Source organism: Polypterus senegalus, chromosome 9, assembly GCF_016835505.1.
Source record: "Polypterus senegalus isolate Bchr_013 chromosome 9, ASM1683550v1, whole genome shotgun sequence".
NCBI lineage: Eukaryota > Metazoa > Chordata > Cladistia > Polypteriformes > Polypteridae > Polypterus > Polypterus senegalus.
Genome location: NC_053162.1, coordinates 42,467,026 through 42,486,741, shown reverse-complemented (window position 1 = coordinate 42,486,741; position 19,716 = coordinate 42,467,026). Strand labels below are relative to the sequence as shown.

Below are 19,716 nucleotides of genomic sequence, written 5' to 3'. Positions count from 1 at the left end.
ATTCAGAGTTTCCAGCCAGCCTCACACATATATCTTTGGGGAATGTGAGAGGAAACCCTACATGGCCACAAGGAGAACGTGCAAACTCCACACAGACAACAACCAGGTATGGAATTCCAAAGCTTCATTGCCAACTACTATCCTACCATATTGATCTCTATATCATCCACTTTCACAGGGTGCTTTACAAAGATAAAAAATAAGGCAAGATATTTCACTACAAGGAGACATCCATTGCTAAGCAGCTGTTTAGGAGGGACAACACAAAACATATAAAGACTTGAAATCAACTCTGAATTTCTAAAGACCGGACTAAAGGAACAGTAAACAAGCATCAAACACTGAAACACTCAGGTGGTCCTCTGTAAAGATGGGCTCCATGCTTATCCTTTTCTCTTTCTTGTCCAAGTTATTGAATGGCCACTTTATTACAACTGACACATCTTTCTGTATGGCTGGTTGAATCAGCATGGCTTCCACAAATAATCATTTATTGATGCATTCATATTCCAGACATGCTTATTGAGTCACAAAGCACTGGGATCTATCCTGGGCACAAGGCAAGAGTTAACAGTCACTTTATACCAACATTCAAAACTAATACATTTAAAAAGCATGTCTGGAATACTTGATGAGCAAACCCCATACACAAGAGGTGTGCATCCACACAGCACAGAGACCTCCACTAGGCTGGTAGGTGAAGCCACTCTAACCACTGCACTAGCTAGCCTGATTAAATGGGGTTTTAACTTAAGACTAGCTGGGTTTCAAGTTACAGCAGAATTGTGAACGGTGGTAGAAGGAGTGGAGAAGAGCTTGGCTGAACTTCAGCAGTGACTCTGTTATTCAACCCGTGGGTGTCTGTTTTGTGGTGGCCAACCAAGTCCTTGAGAGATGTCCAATGCTACAGCCCAGACTGAAGGGTGTGCTCCTCCTTCATTCCCCTTCCCTTGTATATCATCACTACAACACCATACACATACCAACCAGCACAATGACATGGACAGAATCACAGCTGGGTCAAATGACAGAAGAAAGAGCAGAATTCAGCATGATTTCTAATACTGATTGAGCCAAGATTTGAACTTTTTCAAAAGCACAGAGAAAAAGAAGAATTTCAATGAATGGGAAGTGGAGGCAAGGAAAAAAGTACTATTTGTTGGCTTAAGCAGTGGTATAATCAACAAAAGGAAGTTGGCTGAGTGATATAGAGTGGTGGAGACACTCGAAAGTTCAAGTTCAGGAACTTGACAGTACCCAAAATAAAAAAAAAAGTGGTCAGATATCAAAGTTGCTGTGAAAAGGTGAGTCAAACCCCCCTTATGAGTGTCATACAGAAGTGTATTAGGGTACAGAGAAAAGAAAAAAATAGGGACACAGTGAAGAAAAAAAGCCAAAATGTCGACTTTAATCTTTAAATTTCCACTTTAATCTCTTAGTTTATTTTGTTATTAAAGTAGAACGTTGTAAACTTCATTTTAAAGTCGATGTTTAATTCACTAGAGTTTCTCAAATCCCATTGTAACTAAAGTAGCACATTAAGTGCTTCATATTCTATTTGTTCTATCTGTGTGAATTACTACGGGCTTTCTCTTTTGTAGACAGCAGTGCACAGGCACTGAACTCCACACAGTATATATTACATTCATGATATTTCAGCTCTCTGAAAATATTAGCATACTAAGATGCATTCTTGATATAATTTTCATGATGAAATGCATTAAAGGATGTATTAAACATGGGGGCATAGTGGCGCAGTGGTAGCGATGAGCTGGAACCCTGTCCAGGAATTGTTCTTGCCTCCCCGTCTAGGGATTGTTCCTACCTTCCACAAGACGGCTGCTGTGAAGCACACAACTCTTGATGAAATAATTTATTGTAGCAATACTGTCTCTGTCAAATGTACCAACCCCCAATTCCTGTCCTTCCGTTTTCTTTCTCCATGTAAATAACCGCCACACAATAAGCTCTGTAATAAATGTCAAACCAATTGTAAGCTTACAACACCGATTCTTCAAAACTTTTAAGGTGCATTGAAAAATCTTTGTATTACGTGTTTAACTATTCCATTCATCTACCCATCCAGGGTCGCAGCAGTCAGAGCAAGCATACAGCGCAAGGCAGGAACAATCCTTGGACGGGGAACCAGTTCATCACTACCATTATGCCACTGTGCCCCCACATGTTTAATTATTAACAAAATACATTATTTAAATGAAGTTAACTATTTATCTGTAAAATGCAATATACAAACTTTAATGCATTTCATCTTAAAAATTATATCAAGTACTTCCTAGTATTCTAACAGCATACAGCGCCAAGAGAATAGCTCTTGGAAATCTAAATTGACTTTGAAGCCAGTCATCATCATCTGTAAATACGCGCTGTCTTCTGTTGAATTGAATTGAATTCCTTTATTGTCATTGCATGGTACAATGAGATTCAATATACAAATCCTCCATAAACATATTTTCCTATACAATGAGAAAATTACAATAATAATAATATGATAAAAAACAATAGAAAATATAAAGCATGAGAGCATAAGTACAATATACATGTAAATATTGTGCAGATTGTGCAAATGATTCATAAAGTGTCTCAGGTTGTGCAATATTACAGCTGTAGTGCAAGTTTACAGTGAGGTAATTGTACTTATAAGCACAAACAGTTCTACCGGGAGCACTTGTTGGACTGATTGAGTGTGTTTAAAGGTCTTGGGATGAAGCTGTTTCTGAGCCTTGAGGCCTGTGCAGGAAAAGCTCTGAAGTGTTTGCCAAATGGGAGAAGTTCAAATAGACTGTGACATGGCTGAGTGGAATTTATGCAGACCCTGGTGGTTTTCCTGAGGCAGCATGTGCTGTAAATCTCCTCCAGGTCTTGCAGCTGTATCATGTTAATCCTCTACACTTTTGACACAATCAGCTTTCCGATCAGGTGCTGTAGAGTTGTGATTCCAACACTTATATACAATGGGTTAAAATACTCAAATGGTGCACTAAGAGTAACAACGCTAAAGGATGCGTGGTATTTGGCATAAATTGCCAATTCTGTGAACCATTATATTGTTACAGGTTGATTACAACAAGGTGCCTTCAATTTATAAACAATATGCGGTTAATTTCAGTGTATTTGATAAAACCCGCGTCATGGACATGAATCTAAAAAAGAAAGGGAAATCACACAGGAACAGTAGCGCTGCTTTGATGCTGGGTGCCGCCAACTTGCAAAACCGAGCAGAAACGTGCGTACGTAATGTGGGGGTGCTGCTGTGAGAATGCGCAATGTGAGCGTGGAAACGGGCGTATGCAACATTTTTGTGCGTATGCACCATTTATACATGAGGTCCCGGACCAGGATTTGAACCCAGGACTCCAGAGGTATGACACAGCAGCACAAATGATTGTACTGACATGACAGCTCTCCACAAAAATGTAGCTGGAAATTTCCCCAGTTGTCCCCAGTTCCTGCCCCACAACTCACTCAGGCTTTTTCTACCCCACCATGTCATAATTAACATACCCAAGAGTCCTCCACTAATCAGCAACTGTAACACCACAATTCTGAGAAATGTCCAAATGATCATCATTAAAGCTCTGCGGTGCATGCAGCTATGTATATACATACTTGAATGTATACAGATGGTGTAATTAAGGTACAATAAAGCAAATTAAAAAAGACCTAAATTAATTTCATCCCTCACTAGCGCCCGAGATTAGCCGTTCTGCAGATCCCAGGCCAGTCTAGCTATACACTTAAAAATGAGGCATGCTGGGTAATTAATTTCCAATCATCTACAGTCAGGGGTAGCTGCTCTGAAAAACAGAAGCTGAGTAGAAGATTTACAGCACCTGCTGCTCCTGGTAATTTCACAGACCCCATGTCTAAAAAACAAAAAAGATAGGCCACTAGAGATGAGGTCCCAATTAGAAATGGAGGGAATGGCATGAAAGAAAGCAGAAGCTCTTAATTTCTTATTAGTCTTGTGTTTGAACTGAGATGCAAAAGTTGCAATTATTAATCAAACTTGACATCACCACACACACACACACACAACTCGCCGTTTCTTCATGAAGTGGCATTTCCTCTGCTTTTCATGTCCACTTTATTAACACCCAAAATAATTATTTCTGATTGTTACATTCTGCCAAACTAGATCCCCTCTACTTCACATTTTATCTAAGGGTCCCTGCTGCATCCATCCGTTTACATGTTTACAGTTCTAATTAGATGGCAACATTGACTGATTGACTATGCCACAAGCATTGTGCACAAGGTGGAAACCAACCTTAGATGGGACACGAGTCCATCACAGGGCTCACGTCAATCAATCTAACACATCCATCCTTTGGATGGAGAGTAGCCGTAGAAAGCCAATTGAGACACTTAGATAACATGCAAACTGCAAAGAGTCAAAGCCTGGTCATTGTAGTCATGATTCATGGTTCAAGATTCAAGAGTTCTTTATTTGACACATATGCATTGTAAGTGACATGGAAGAAGGACCATGGACGCATCCTGGCTGGGATAAAGGATGGATTGTTGCCCTGACAGGAGGATGGACTGGGTAAATGGGCACACCGGGAGCACTTTATTGCCCCACAAAACAGGTGGCAGCATTCCTCAGAGCTAAACTTGATTAGGACACCTACAGGGTGGCATGGGAGTTGGAGTCCAGAAACATAGCCCCGTCAGGGTCTTTGGGTACCACCAGAGGGCTCTGCCAGAGGAGGACTGCCCTGGTTTCCACACGGATGACATGGGTGTGACACCAGAAACAGTTCCTGGGTCGTATATAAAAGAAAGTTTATAGCCTCACTTATTTGAGTCAGAGTCAGGAGGCAGCAGGCAACACTCTACAAGAGGTGGAAGGAGAGGATTTATATTTGTGTATTGTGGCTGTAAGGAAGGTGTTGGAGGTGGATTAAAATCTTTTATTTAAACCCAGAATTATGCATAGGCATTATTTTGTCTGAGGTTTGGGGCTCAGTGGCACTCCCTTGTGGTTAGAGCAAGTATACATGTGTAACGTGCAGTGAAATGTCAACCTGGTTCTGCAAAAGACAGCAAAAAGATAAGAAACACAGAGAAACAGAAAAGCAAGTGAGCCTAAATAGAACAGCTTAAATTTTAAAAACACAACTAAATAGAAATAACCTAAATTAAAAAAATAACTAGCCATACAGTATGCAAGGTGTAGTATAACATTGGCAAAATAACATAATAGGATGTCATTTATTATAGTGTAATATATACAGTATATACAACCTAGTAAGGCAAAGGGATTAACTGAATAATGTACCTCTATGTAGCTCAATAAAATAAAAAATTAAAAATGACATAATATGATGCAGATGTCTGATCAAATGAGACCAGTTTGTAGGTAATGCTCAAAAGATGCTGTGGTAATGTCCTGATTGAGAACCTTATGGTGGAGAACTGAAGCTTCTCTTGTGGCATCTCTGCTTTGGCCATAAGACTCCAGAACATTTTGCCCAATATCAGCAAGCAGGATAGTCCTTTACTGGGGTAGGAATAGTTCTTGATGATTTTGGACCTCATACTGTTTGGTATAAGTGACCAACAGAAAAATAAGTGTAGATCCACAGCTCGCAGCACCCTTTTAGGGCTTTCCAATCTTGTGATGTGGAGTGTTATGACAGTTTCTCCAGTGCATCTGTAGAAAGTTTTTAGAATTTCTGGAGAGACCCTAGACTCCCGCTGTTGCCTCATATGGTGCAGACACTACCTTGCTTTTTTTGACCTGGGCTTAAATATGCTGCGTCCATGTTAGATCCTCAGATGTATGAACTCCAAGGTACCTGAAGTTGCACACCGTTTCCACTATAGCCTCACTGACATAGACTAGTGTGAAGGACCGCCACTGCTTCCTACTGACATCCTCAACCAGCTTCTTTTCTTTGCTGACAAATGGTTGACGGCACCACAATTCCAGATTCACCACCTCCTCCAGATAGACAGTCTCGTCATTGTTAGAGATAAGATCTATCACCACAATGTCATCACCAAACTTCACACTGGAGTTGCAGTTGTGTGGCCACGCAGTCATAGCTGTAAAGGGAATACAGCAGGGAGCTCACAACATTCCTTTGAAGACTGAGGATAACAGTGCAGGCCGTGTACTTCCCATTCTGCTCTCCAAGATTACCTTCAATATGATTCAACACAACACATGTGACTTAGTGACTTGTAACTTTTACTAACCTTCTGAAATCTGCTTGATCAAGTTCAGAGTAAAGTGGGGATGGAGCCTACTGCTTCAACATCAGGTTCAAGGCAGGGACCGTCCCTGGATGGGGTGCCAGTCCATTGTAAAGTCCATTCAAGCAAAAAGTGTGTAAATTTAGAATGGCAAAATAACTTAATATGCATGTCAGCTCAGATATGATGGGTACTGCCTAGAAAATCCCCTCACAGACACAGGAAGAACATGCAAACTCCACACAGACCTTGAATGGGCGTGGTACTAGAATGCAGAAAACCAAATCCATGAGGCAGCAATGCTAACCACATAAAAATGAGTAAATGCATATAAAATGAAACATACTTTTAAAAGTGAGATTCATCAAATCTTTCAACCACCATTTGACAATTGCCTGTTTAATATTGTCCATTTAATTCTACAATACATTCTGACAATGATCAGGCATTAGACAAAAAAAAAAAACAGCTGAAAGGATCAAGCTTCATTTTATACAACACCTTTTACTTTTATCAGTCCTCAGCATGACAGGTGCTAACTAAAATAAAGATGGACTGATTCATTCACTCATTTATATTAATCAGCATCTTCCACAGCAAACACCATCACAAATCACTTTTTATGGACAGAGGATAGAAAAGGCAAATGCAATAAACATCAGCTCAAGTTAAAGGCATTAATGTGGTGTATAATAGCCCCCAGTTTGTGGAACAGCCTCCCCTTGCAGTTGAGAGCGGCCCAGAATCTTAATCATTTTAAAACCCTGCTTAAGACACATCTGTTTTCATGTGCATTTAATTCCTCTTGATTTTATGTAGTTGGTTTCATCTTATTTATTATTATTATTATTATTATTATTATTATTTATTTTGTTTTGATTTTATTGATTGGTTTAGTATAGTAGTGAGTGTGCAATGTATATTGAGTATATATGCGCTGTGTAGTACCTGCTAAACTTTTTGTCTTTTAGTTGTACAGCACTTTGGTCAATGAAAGTTGTTTAAAGGTGCTTGATAAATAAATAAATAAATAAATAAAATAAAAGAGAAGCACTGTGTGAAAAACAATGAAAGAGGCACATGAGTGCACATGAGGAAAGATAGATAGATAGATAGATAGATAGATAGATAGATAGATAGATAGATAGATAGATAGATAGATAGATAGGAAAGGTACTATATAATAGATAGATAGATAGATAGATAGATAGATAGATAGATAGATAGATAGATAGATAGATAGATAGATAGATAGATAACGTCTGTTTAGAATGCTTACCAGCGTAGGAGGATATTAAGCTAATTATTGTTTTTTTTCCCTGATGAGTTATGTAACTGTCACACACGCACAAATAACCAAAAGCGTCCTCAGTCATATGCTTAATTAATATCTGCACGCTTGGATCAAATCCCAGTTTATCCACACACTCACATGCACATCCACTCCCAGCAAATAAAATCCTTATTGACCTGATTAAGGGTGTTTAGTAAAAAATATAAAACTGCAAATCGTGTTCCACACAGCCTGCTGTCTGTCAGGGTGCCTATAACTCCATTTATTTCCTGGAACTACTTGTCACTTTTAATTATTCAACATAAAAGGGTCCCTGGTAATGTACATGGGTGAGTGCTTTTTATTACTGCAATATGTTTCTAATGAAGCGAGTTGCTGATTGGCTGTAAAAGTGCAGCCCAGCTCTGCTGTCCAGTTCTCACTTTATAGATTCTATAAACAATGAAGAAATTCTCAAATACTGTTTTCCGGGAATTAAGCTACACAACTCAGTATGGGATGCCTATTTTGCCATTGGTATTGTGCCTTTTATTTACATGATGTCTTATTTATCTGAGTTCACTCATATTATTATATCTCCAACTCCCTGATTTGATCTCTTTTTTCTGACCCCCCGATCATAAATTTCACACCCCTCCCAACGCAATTAAGTTTTTCAGTCAGGGTAAAGAATGCTTCCAGTGCAGAAGCTTGCCACGTCAGGAACATAATTTTAAAGTTCATCAATGCATCCTTTTTATTTAGACACAAACTGCGTGCTGATGAGATAAGCAGAATGCAAATGCAAGTAAGTCAGACTCAGGGCCGTGTATTAAAAAAATTAACGCATATAAATTAAACTAAAGGACATCGACAGTATAGTGACACACCGATAAATCCTGCTGCCTCACAGATCCAGGGTCATGGGTTAAATCCAACACCTGGTCCTTGCCCATGTAGAGTTTGTACCTTTTCCCAATATCCACATTGGTGTATCTTTGGGGGGTCTTTTTCCCAAAGAAACCCAGGTCAGTATTGTCGTGCCTTAATTTGAAGGAAAAAAACAACAAAAATAACTGCCAACATGACCATTCAGCTTGTTTTATATAGCTCCTTTTGTAATACAACTATCACAGAGTCTGACATGAAGTAAACAGGCACAACAGAGCACTAAGAAATCAACAGCCGCATTATTAAGCTATTCTTCAACATGGCGCCTTTGATACCAAGCAGCATTGATAACCCCTGTGCAAAGAACCAAAAGTAATATTACAGATTATTGCCTCTCATATGGAGTCCATTACCACTTAACTGTGCAAATACCCTTATAGTAGATATAAATATTTAATATACAAATTATTTTACATAAATAGGTGCCATTAAAAAGCAAAGAATTGAGATAAGAATACAAATCAATCATCATTTTATAAAGTAGCTTTCCATATCTGCTCAAACCTTCTCTCCCACCATTTGCCTTCATTATCTACAGGCCCCAACCCTCCACTCCAGCACATCACTCGGGTCACACAATCTGTATACATTACATTTCTGTGTCGGTTAGTGCTTTTAAATTTCAATCAATCATTCTGTTAGACACTTCCTTTAACAGCTAGCTGTGTGATGAATAACTTCCATGAGAAAAACGATGGCAACAGGAATGACCTCCACGCCATGGAACATCCCAGCACAGTGCAACATTTGGATGGGACCCATAAGTCAAGATTCAAGGACAAGATTTACTTCAAGCTTTATGAGTTGTTCTTGCAGACATTTTGTAGAAGAATTCTTATTAAAAAGACAAGAGTGTAGCACACAATATCTAGTGGTCAGCATGGTGACATTGTTCTTGTGCTGATCTTTCATAGTTCCAGAACACCAGGTTCAAATGGTAGACTGGTCACTGCCAGTGTAGAGTTTGAACATGGTCTCCGGGTTTGTGTGAGGTTTTCTCCAGATATTGGAGATCTCAAAACCTCTGGGTAGTAACCAGTGCTTAGAAGGGACGCCAACCCATCACAGGGCATATAGTTACTGGTTTCTATCCAAAGCTCTTGGGATCAGTTCAAGCCCCCTGACCCTGAGCTGGATTGAATGGACTTGTAAATGGATGAGCGGACAATATGCAGTATAACCTAAAAGTTAACAATTAAGAGAAGAGTCATAAAGAAGGCTGTAAGATAGAAGGAAAGCTCACACTGGCAGTTCTTACTTTTAGCTCGTCTCTCCAATTTGCAACAATAGTGAACTGACACAAAGGACACAAATAAACCCTTTAGTTGCTGAAATTTATTCCTGTATAATCTATAACATCTCTTTGATGGCAGTCACTGATATTTTGGGGAGAAAATATTATTGAAAATCTTCAGTGCCTACCAGCTCTCACATTTTACATGCAATTCTCCACTAGATCTCCAATCATTTTTGTCATCCATAAGCTGCAAAGTATTTGTGCATCTGTAACGTTATTACACCAAATTGTCACAGTGTATTTTGAGGAGTGGTGGTGAAGATTAAGTAAAAGACTTTGCATACAAGAGCTGCTGGCAATGGATTACTAAGGGCAATATGGCACAGGATTATGGGCTGTTCACTGTGCAGAGGGTGATAGTGATAGAGCACCTCTTTTCTTTATGGAAAGACAGGGGGCTGCAGGCCCCAGGACATGCGAAAAGATGGGGGTACCAGTGACAAAGTGTGCCGGCAGAAGGCTAGAAGAACTTCCAAGCTGATAAGCATTAGCTTATCTGGAACTGTGATTAGTCTTTAAAAGTGATGTCATTGACACTAAGTTTCTAACAGCCTGCTAGTAGGCAGCACATGGTCCCCAAATGGTCGGACTGATTCCATGTTGCCCCTTTAATGTATGCCATTTAGAAGTGACCTAACGGAGCCTGGTCTTTTAAGAACTACTGCATTGACTGAAAGGAAACAAGAGTAAGTCTAAAAGGATGTATAAATAAAAACAAGAGGACTACAAGATGAAAATGCAGGATTCAGGGACTAAACAAAAGAAGAAATCTGGAAATAAACCTAGCGAATGTACCCAATATGCAAAAAGGTCAACTTATCAAAAACAAAAGTAAAACTATACGAAAAAATTACAGCAGATTCTTCACTCCAAAAACTGCACTATTTATTGTTGCAGAGTGTGGCATAATGTGCCGTGGCAACGTTGATCACATGGCTCCAATGCACCATTGAAATGTTAAACAACATGGCCATGTTCTGCAGGTTAAAATCGTCATTTCGGAAATTGCAGGCACTAAATTAAAAAACAACTGCAGCAACAAACTTCAGTCTGCTTCTATTTAAGCTTTTAATTTTTCTCAAATAAACTGCAAAGATCTTTAAAAGACAATTTACATCTGCACTTTTTTGCCTTTCTTGTAACCAACAAGAGTGCATTCTTTCTTTATTGTAAGTAATTTATGACTTGAACACATTTGCAGCCATAATTGTGCATTCTATTTTTCTTGTTACCTAAGTAAATAATCTTACTTTAAGTGATCAGATGGTTTACAACTTAATAGTAAAGAATGGGAGACAGCAAGAGATTGCAGAGATAAGTACAAGGATTAAAGCTTTTGGGCAGAGCCATCCATCAGCAGGGTAGCTAGCAAATTGTATGTGTGTAATATCACAAGGTCCGGAGGTTTATGTAAATTTCCCACATAAATAATGGCCCATTTGAGGGACCAAAGAAACAACATAAAAGACAGAACTGTGTCAAAGAAAGAGACACCAATTGATCTGGACGTAAAAGAACGCAAGTTATGCATCAGTCCAACTGCTGAATCTAAAAGTCACCATCTTCTTTTGACATCGCTGCTAATTTTCAACAGGCTTTCTAAGATTACACATATTCAGAGTTTAGTATATTTTCGTATACTGCTATTATTCTATTTTTATAAGTACTACTATACTTTTAAAGTGTTGTACCTGTTTTTTATATTTAGAGTGACTGAAGTAATAAATTAAATACAGGCACCTATTGTGAGGTGTCACTGCCTTTCTCACAGGGTTTAAGGGGATGAGTGAACCAAACAGGTTATTGGTCGATAAGTGGTTTTAACCAAGTGTGTCTAGGTTAATCACAGGGCTCAAGCAGTGTCATCCTTTAGGTCTAGGTAATAACTGGGGTCATCCGTGCATTGTTCACACTGAAGCTTGTGAGTTCCTATGTGGGATACTGAGGAGTGATATGCTGTGCTTGTGTGGACAGAGTCTCTGGGTATGTGTGTGCAGTTTAGGGTGTGAGAGTCGACCAATCCAATAATCAGTTCCATTCATTCCAAGGTAATGCAGGCTGTGACCAAGAGAAAACAACACAAAATGGCAAGGAAACTGGAAAAATGGTGGCATTAAATAATCCAAATAACAATAAAATAATGATTAACAATTTACTTATAAACATCTAAAGGGATAGAACTGGCTGAATAGATTGTCCTTGACATAAACATCCTAATGACCTTTTAATTGCCCCTGCTTGTATTTATTGCTTATTTAATAAATCACTCTTATTTTCTTCCATGTTGATTTCCTTCAACTTATATGGAGTGTCCCCTGAAGGCTACATATGTAGTGGGGGGCAACTAGACTGGGCTCACTGTAACTGATGTTACCAAGGCCAAATTATGTTTTTGGTTTAATCTTCATGAAGCCGTTAACAATTTCTGCTGCCATGAGGTGAGAAAGAAAAGGAGAGTGTCAAGTATTGTATATGAAACTGTGTATTTTAGGGGGTGCGCTCAAGCCACGTCCAAACCCATATGGGACTAAGAAAGTCAAAAATGTATAAATAAAGATAGTGTTACGTGAGATATTATAAGGGATGGAAAAAGCAAATTACAAAGAAGAATCCAAAAGGAAGAATAGCACAAGAATCATTTTTCCTTCTTCAATCCATAGCTTCTCACACCTCTAAAAAATGAGCCTTTACCAAACACTTCCTAACTGCTGGGGTCAAACACAGACAGGACACAAGGGTCTTTTAAGTCTGGGCATGAATCTACTTCTGGGCATGTCCTGGAGAGAACTCTTTGGGCATCTTTCTAGGATATCCCTGAAGGCCCCAGGTGCTCCTAAAATCATGCGTTCAAATGCTCTATCAAGGGCTGGGTAGCCCCTCAAGGTAGCAGACATACATCAAATTTGGTACCACACACCTACAATCCATAATTGTGGATGATTCCAACTCCAATACCTAGCATCCCTTACTGTATATTTATTACATACATTAACTATTTTCAGAAGGGCTAACTCTCTGGCTCCTTCCACAAATAAGGGACCACGGGGGATGTATAATGTCACAGTTAAAAAATGTACTCTTCCCCAGAGCATCCTATTCTTAAAGTGTCTGTGATCCTTGTCCCATCAACACCACACATATTAGTTTCATGTGACCGGCAAACATAACACACGTGAACAGTCCATCTGCCCCTGACACACTGTGCTACATTCTCCAGGCTGGCTCCCACAGATTGACCTGGATTTCTGCTTTGTGACCTGGCTCTGTTCGAGCATTAAAGGATAAAACAGCCAAACTAATTGCAGATTTTAATATTTCTGCAATTTTAATAACAGCAGGGAAAGCCTTTTTTTTTGCAATTACAGCTAAAGAGTAAGAGGGCTGCAGGTCCTAAGGCACGTTAGGGAGGGGAGATTAGTCAATGTGAACAATTTCATTAGCAAAAGAAGGGGTGAGCAGGAGCAAATGGCAGCAGGGTAACCCGCTCCAGATGGAAAAAAAAAAGGAAAATACGTTCAGGTCTAAACATTCACTGGCAGGACTACATTTGATTTCAGCAAGATGGCAGTACTGCTGTTAAGAGTATTACGGTTAATTGCATGCCCAGTGACACACCTACACACACCAAGAGAGGCCAGGACATGAGTAAAATGAACATTTTTACTTAATATAATGAAGCCTAAACATAGATTGTGCAGTAGTTGCAGTGGTTAGCACTTTTATCTGTTGAATTTAGCAATGTGGATTGAATCCACTGCCTGGTCAATATTTGCTTTCAGTCTACATGATCTCCTTGTGGCTGCAGTGTTGATCACTCTGTTAGGTGACACAGGTGGCTGAATAGGGCACCATTATAAGAGGGGCGCCATTTATGAAAGTTAAGGGAAGTGTGTTGTGGATACCATGGAGGACACCTTCCAGGTTGTTGAACTGTGATGATACTGAGCGGGCACTGTTACCTGCTGGGAGCCATTAAGTAAAAGCGTGCAAGCTCCATACACCAATGGGTGTGCACTCCTCAAAGTCTGCAGTATATAAACAAATGGACGCCATTTGTGCTACTGAAGGGGTGTGCGCTCCACACACCGAGGAGAAATCATACAGGTCATCAGATTCTAATAATAACAATTGGACGCTATGTAAAATGTGGGGCGACTTCCATCCATGCCGCCTGAAAATGGTCTTCAATCGGCACTGCATGGCTAGTGGGGTTTTCTCTACTTTCCTGGCAGTAACGCGCCATTTAGGCTAACTAGGTGTGAGTGTGGGTATGAACATATGTGGGTCCTGTAATAGACCAGCAGTTCAGCTTGAATTACTTTCTGCCTTACAGCCAGTCTGCCACTAGACACACTCATTCGTTTTTAGAGTTTGATTAACTAAACACATATAGTTGTAGAAACCACAGGACCTTTAGGAAACCAATAAGAACACAGAAAAACAGGCAGACTGCACGAAATCAGTGACTAGTCTAGGAATCAAGCCAGATTTGTGAGACAGCAGCACAGCCCACCACACTGTAGTGCTGTATACTATTTAATTTCCAACCTGCCTTAATCCAATTGTTGGGCTGCAGGGAGAAAATATGAATGGGATGGCAGCATGGACACATTCACTCACTTGTACTTATTTATGCCTTAGATGCATGAGTGAAGAAACCAGAAAAGCCAAAAGATAAACACTCCTTGCACAAGAAGATCATGCAAACTCCACACAGATAGCAACTAAACTAGGAAGCAAGCTATAGCTGTAAGCATCACTGTGCTGCTCATCCATTGATCCATTTCTAAACCCACTTATTTCACATGAGGCTCACAGTGAACTGCAGAAAATATCCCTAAAACTTCAGTTTTATACAGCCTCCTACATTCACAATAAAGAAGAAGCCATCATTATTTGGCACATCCTAGGTATCCTAGTGCCAGCTCATTGAGCTCTCCCCCTGAACCCTTCTTGTTAATCCTCTAAAGGCCCTATTATAACATGCATGCCTTCAAACTTTCTGTAGTTGGTCTCATTCTGGCTTAAAGGTGTTCAGAACTGCAAAAAAAAAAAACAAAGAAGCCGCTGTCCAAAACAGTTTACAAATGCCAGCAGGCACGAAGATGTCCAATCTACAGTAAATGAATACACGGAGAACCTGATATTACTGTGGCAAGAAAAAACATGCGAACCCCCTGGTTTTCTGATTTAATTGGTTATAAAATGTGATCCGATCTCCTTTATAGTCAAAATACTTGTATACTAATAACACACAATTATAATCTTTCATGTCTTGATTGAACACATCCATCAAAGATTCCCAGTGAGCTGTGTTAAAATTAAGTGAAGCCTTGGATTTAAAAACTGAATGAACTTCCTTTGGCAGCAATAACCTCTGCTGTTCACTTCTTGTGCCTGCGGATCAGACCTGCACAACTTTCAGGAGGAATTCTGGGCCATTCTTCCTATAGGGCTGCTTCAGCCCAGCCATATCCTTAGAATGTCTGGTGTGAATGTCTCTTTTAAGGTCACCCCACAGCATCTCTATTGGGTTACGGTCTGGGCTCTGACTCGGTCACTCCAAAAGACAGACTTTCTTTCTTTGAAGCCATCAGATATACTTTGATGTTTAGGGTTACTGTCCTGCTGTGTTACCCAACTTAAAGTTAGCTTCAGCTAGTGGACAGCTATCCTGGTTTATTTCATTGGGTGTGTTGATAAACTTGGGGGTTCATTTTCTCCTCAATGATGGTATGTTGTTCAGGCCCTGAGGCAGCAAAAAGCCCCAAATCATGATGCTCCTTCCACCATACTATGTTGGAATGATATTTTCATGTCAGTATACATAGCCATTTATACGGCATACTCCATGCTGCATATTCTTCCTAAAAATTTCAAACTTAGTTTCATCAGTCCACAAAACATTTTGTCAATGGCATCGTGGAAACACACTTTTTTTGGAGAACATTGACTTCCTCCTCAGTCGTGGGCCATATTTATGTGTTTAGCTGTTCCAATGATTCCTTTAAGCCTTTAGCTGTTACTCTAGGGTTCTTTTAACTTTTTTACCTCATTCACCACTCTGCATTGTGCCTATCGAGTCATGTTGGCTGGGCACCCACATCTAGGGAGATCAACCACAGCACTAAATAATCTTCATTTATGCACAACCTGATAAACTATGGACTGATGAATACCTGAACTCTACTTTGTAAGCCTTTGTAGATCCTCTGAAGCCTATTTATAACAAGGCATGGTTTATACCAGCAGATGCATCATGTGAATAGCAAACTCAGAATGTCGGACTTGTTTTTATTGGTCAAAGTATATCTAAGCCACACTTCCAGCCCTATTTTATGACTACTAGCAGAAGTACCCGGCGTTGCCCGGGAATCAATAAACGATGAATTTCCCAAATGAAAGAAACAAAATATAGAAATGGAACAAACAGTTTTCTGATTCACATTTTATTGCAAGTTCCTCCACTCTGGATTCTGTCTGCTGTGGCATTTCAGAAGCCCTTGAAATAGACTTTCTTGTGGCATCTGAAGTGGCCCTTCCAATTCTACGTCTTTTTTTCGGTGGCATGGGCATTTTAGCGAAATGCAGGACAATTATAATGTGTTACATGTTATTATGTACGGAATAAGCACCACAGTGAGATGAATTTACGTTATTTACAGTACATCAGAAAGCGAACAAATAGCACCAGTCAGTCAGAAAGAGCAACACTGAAATCGTACTGTGAATCAGAAAGCAAGCAAATAGCACCACAAATACAGAAAGCCAGTGAGAAAGAGTAGCACTGAAACCGTACTGGGAAAAATGGAGGGGAGGGGTGCTCTGTTTCTAAGGAGCGTCTGTGTTGAACCGTGATGCCATCTAACGGACATTGGCGATGGTAACTACAGAGAGAAGTGACATACAACCCATGCTGCGTTTGGGGAAAATGGTGGGGGAAGGATGCTGTCTTTTTAAGGCAAGTCTCTGTTCAAACGTGCTTGCATATAACGGACGTTGGCGAATGAAATACAGCACTATCAGTGCATGTTGGAGTGTGACGTGCGGAAACACGGGTGTGTCAGCCGGTCATGCGCACTGGGTCGTTCACGTTTTACATCCAGGCAGTTCGCCTTCACCCGATCAAAGCAGTTGGCCTTCTCATACTTGGACACTTCAGCAATCTCTTGGCAATTTAAAGAAACATGGGTAAAGAGCGACGCACAGGGACCAAACGTGCCGCTAGATTAAGCCGCTGTTAATGTATGTTGCAACTTCCGGCCATCTTGTCGATGATAAGTACGGGGACATGTGCCGAACGTTGTGTCAGTGAAAAGGTGTCCTGCGCTTCACTACGAACATTTTTTCCAGCCAAACATACCCCATGACCTCCTCCTGGTCACAAAGGAGCCCCATCCCTAGTTTGGTGGCGATCAGACGCCTGGTGCAGATTTGTATGGAGGACAAACAAACATACATACATATACACACACACACATACGTACATCGACTCTGCTTTATATATTAGATTCTCCGGGTTTGGTAATTCCTGACTTCAGTTAGCTTTTGTTGAAGTCATTGGCCTAGGGGTTCTCATAAATTTTTCTGACTTACACCTGTGAATGTTTGAATGATGTATTCAATATATATGAGAACAATACAATAATTTGTGCATTATTAGTGAAAATAGATTGTTCATTATTGTAACTTGGATGAAGATCACAGCATATTTTAAGACAAATTTAAGCTTAAATGTAGTCATTTCCAAAAGGTTCACATACTTTTTTCTTGCCACTGTATTTAGAAGACTACAGCAAACCACAGTACATCTTAGAGTGGCGTGTGGCATGCAGGGACTGCTGAAGATGGGATGCCTTGCTAGAATAGGACATTACCACATACAAGGCTGTGCCACCCTTAAAAGGCACATTAAGATAAAATGCAAAGCCTGGATTTCACAACACTTAGTGTGTATACACTGTGCAAAACTGCAGGGATGTGCAGAACTGCCCGCACAGCCCCAAAAATACCATCCTAAATTAACAAGGGTATATTATCAGCTACTGCCATCCTCACATTACATTAAACGTATCCAGTACAGCCCCTCTTTCTTTCCAGAAGAGTGAGGTGACTCTGTGTTATATATAGTAGGCATGCCATATATGTCACTAACATCAAACCAGTGGAAAGGAAGAAATGCATGCTGACGGACATAAGGGAACATGGAAGTGCTTAACAGCAGAGACACTAGCATAGTGGCCTGTGATTTATAATATCACTGTCATAGGCATATTTCTTTTCATCCTTCTATGTTGAGAAACAATCTGTATTGTGCTGGGAAAAAAAACAAAGTGGGCAGGCCATTGAGCACAAGGCACAGCGGGTTTCCTGTGAGTCACTACATTTGGAGTGTAAGGGCCACAGCCTCCCACTTTAACCAGTGAAACTACACGCTCCTCCTTGACCCCGATTATGTCACATTAAAAGCTCTGGGCTGTTGCTACAGGCAGTCTGTTGCCAAATCCTGACTCACCTCTGGTGACCTCTGACTACCTTTCCCAAAGTAAAAAAAAAAACATTGAAGGAGAAAATGGACAGAAAGCCAGGAGCCATGCCAAGCTTTACACTTTCCATTCAAATGTTCTTACAAAGCAGGAATCTCAGCTTCATCTCCTGCCCTCTCCCATGACATTGCTATGGGAGCACAACTGGATGCTGAAATAGTAGCCTATAGGAGAAAAGATGACATAAAGAGTGCTTCAGATTATTGGCTGGTGACAAACAAGTGTGGGACTCCATCACACAGGGGGCCAATTTAGAGGCAGAGTGCCATTCTAGCCAATAGGAAGCCAGTGGGCTACAATAAAGTTGAGCACAGCAAGTCTGGCAGTGACATGAGTGCCATGTGGATACAGTCACGTGCTCAACTACATGAGGCTGAGTTCCTCTATTTTTCTTTGATGTTTAGACCCAGAAGTCCTTAAAGTACACCAAGTACTACAGCAAAGTTCCTCAAAGACTGCACTGCCAGACCTCTGGAGCTCTATTAGGCCAAATGTTTGGGATATCTGCATCCCATTATGAACAGAATTTCAGATGCTTAGAAATGGAGTTTTAACTGTCAAAGGGAATCAAAGACTGCAGTTTCCTACCACAAGGGTAGTTACACCTTCAAAATATCTGAAGTTTAAGCTACTGAGGATGCTCCAAGACTGCTGTTTCAGAGCTCCTTGAGATTTTATGTTTATGATGACCATATCCTTTGATGAATGAAATCCTAGATGTTTAAGTTTCCTCATAGGTGCAGTTGTATTGGCCACAGGGAAATTAGGACTGGTGCACCAGACCCCTATGCTCCTTGATATCTCAAATGTAATATTTTAAAGAACCTTGTAAGCTGGAACTTCCGTATCTTCAATCCCCTGACAACTGCAACCTAGATGTCTACATCCACTGAGGACTGGTGGATGTGACTCTTTAGCTTTTAAAGGACAGCCGTTAGCTTTGTCTCTCATGCAACAGATTTTCAGATCTGACATTCCTTTGTGGAATGGGAGGAGCAGAGACCTTAAAACCTGATTGAACAAAGTGTCAACAAGTGTCAACAAGTGTCAAAGTTTAACAAAGTAAAATTCTTCTTGGACTACAGAATGAAGTATCAGATGTCAATTGTGCATTTCTGCTGCAAAAACTTTGTTTTCAGGAACCAATGAGCTATATGATGTAGGCCACGGGGCTACTTGTGGTCCCTGGCCTTTGTCATGTGTTGCATTCTCATTGCACAACAGGAACTGCAAACTTTATTCAAAATATAGAAAGTACAAAGAAGAGTGATGTGGTGCAAAGTATGGTGAGATCAGACACTTGGGTGGTCACAGGGACCACTACAGCTTATTATTTCATGGGAGTATTGCTTTAATGCAGTGCATGGTGTAGTGCACCAGCGAGGAAGCTATGAAATGTGATGCGGTCTGGAGTGCAGCACTCCATC

The 19,716-nt window shown here is 40.2% G+C and overlaps 1 protein-coding gene across 2 annotated transcripts in view; it reads right to left on the bottom strand.

Annotated features, from left to right (window-relative positions):
- Positions 1-19,716, bottom strand: part of gnao1a (guanine nucleotide binding protein (G protein), alpha activating activity polypeptide O, a) — a 347,630-nt gene that overhangs the window by 223,961 nt on the left and 103,953 nt on the right. The gene's annotated exons all lie outside the window — the stretch shown is intronic.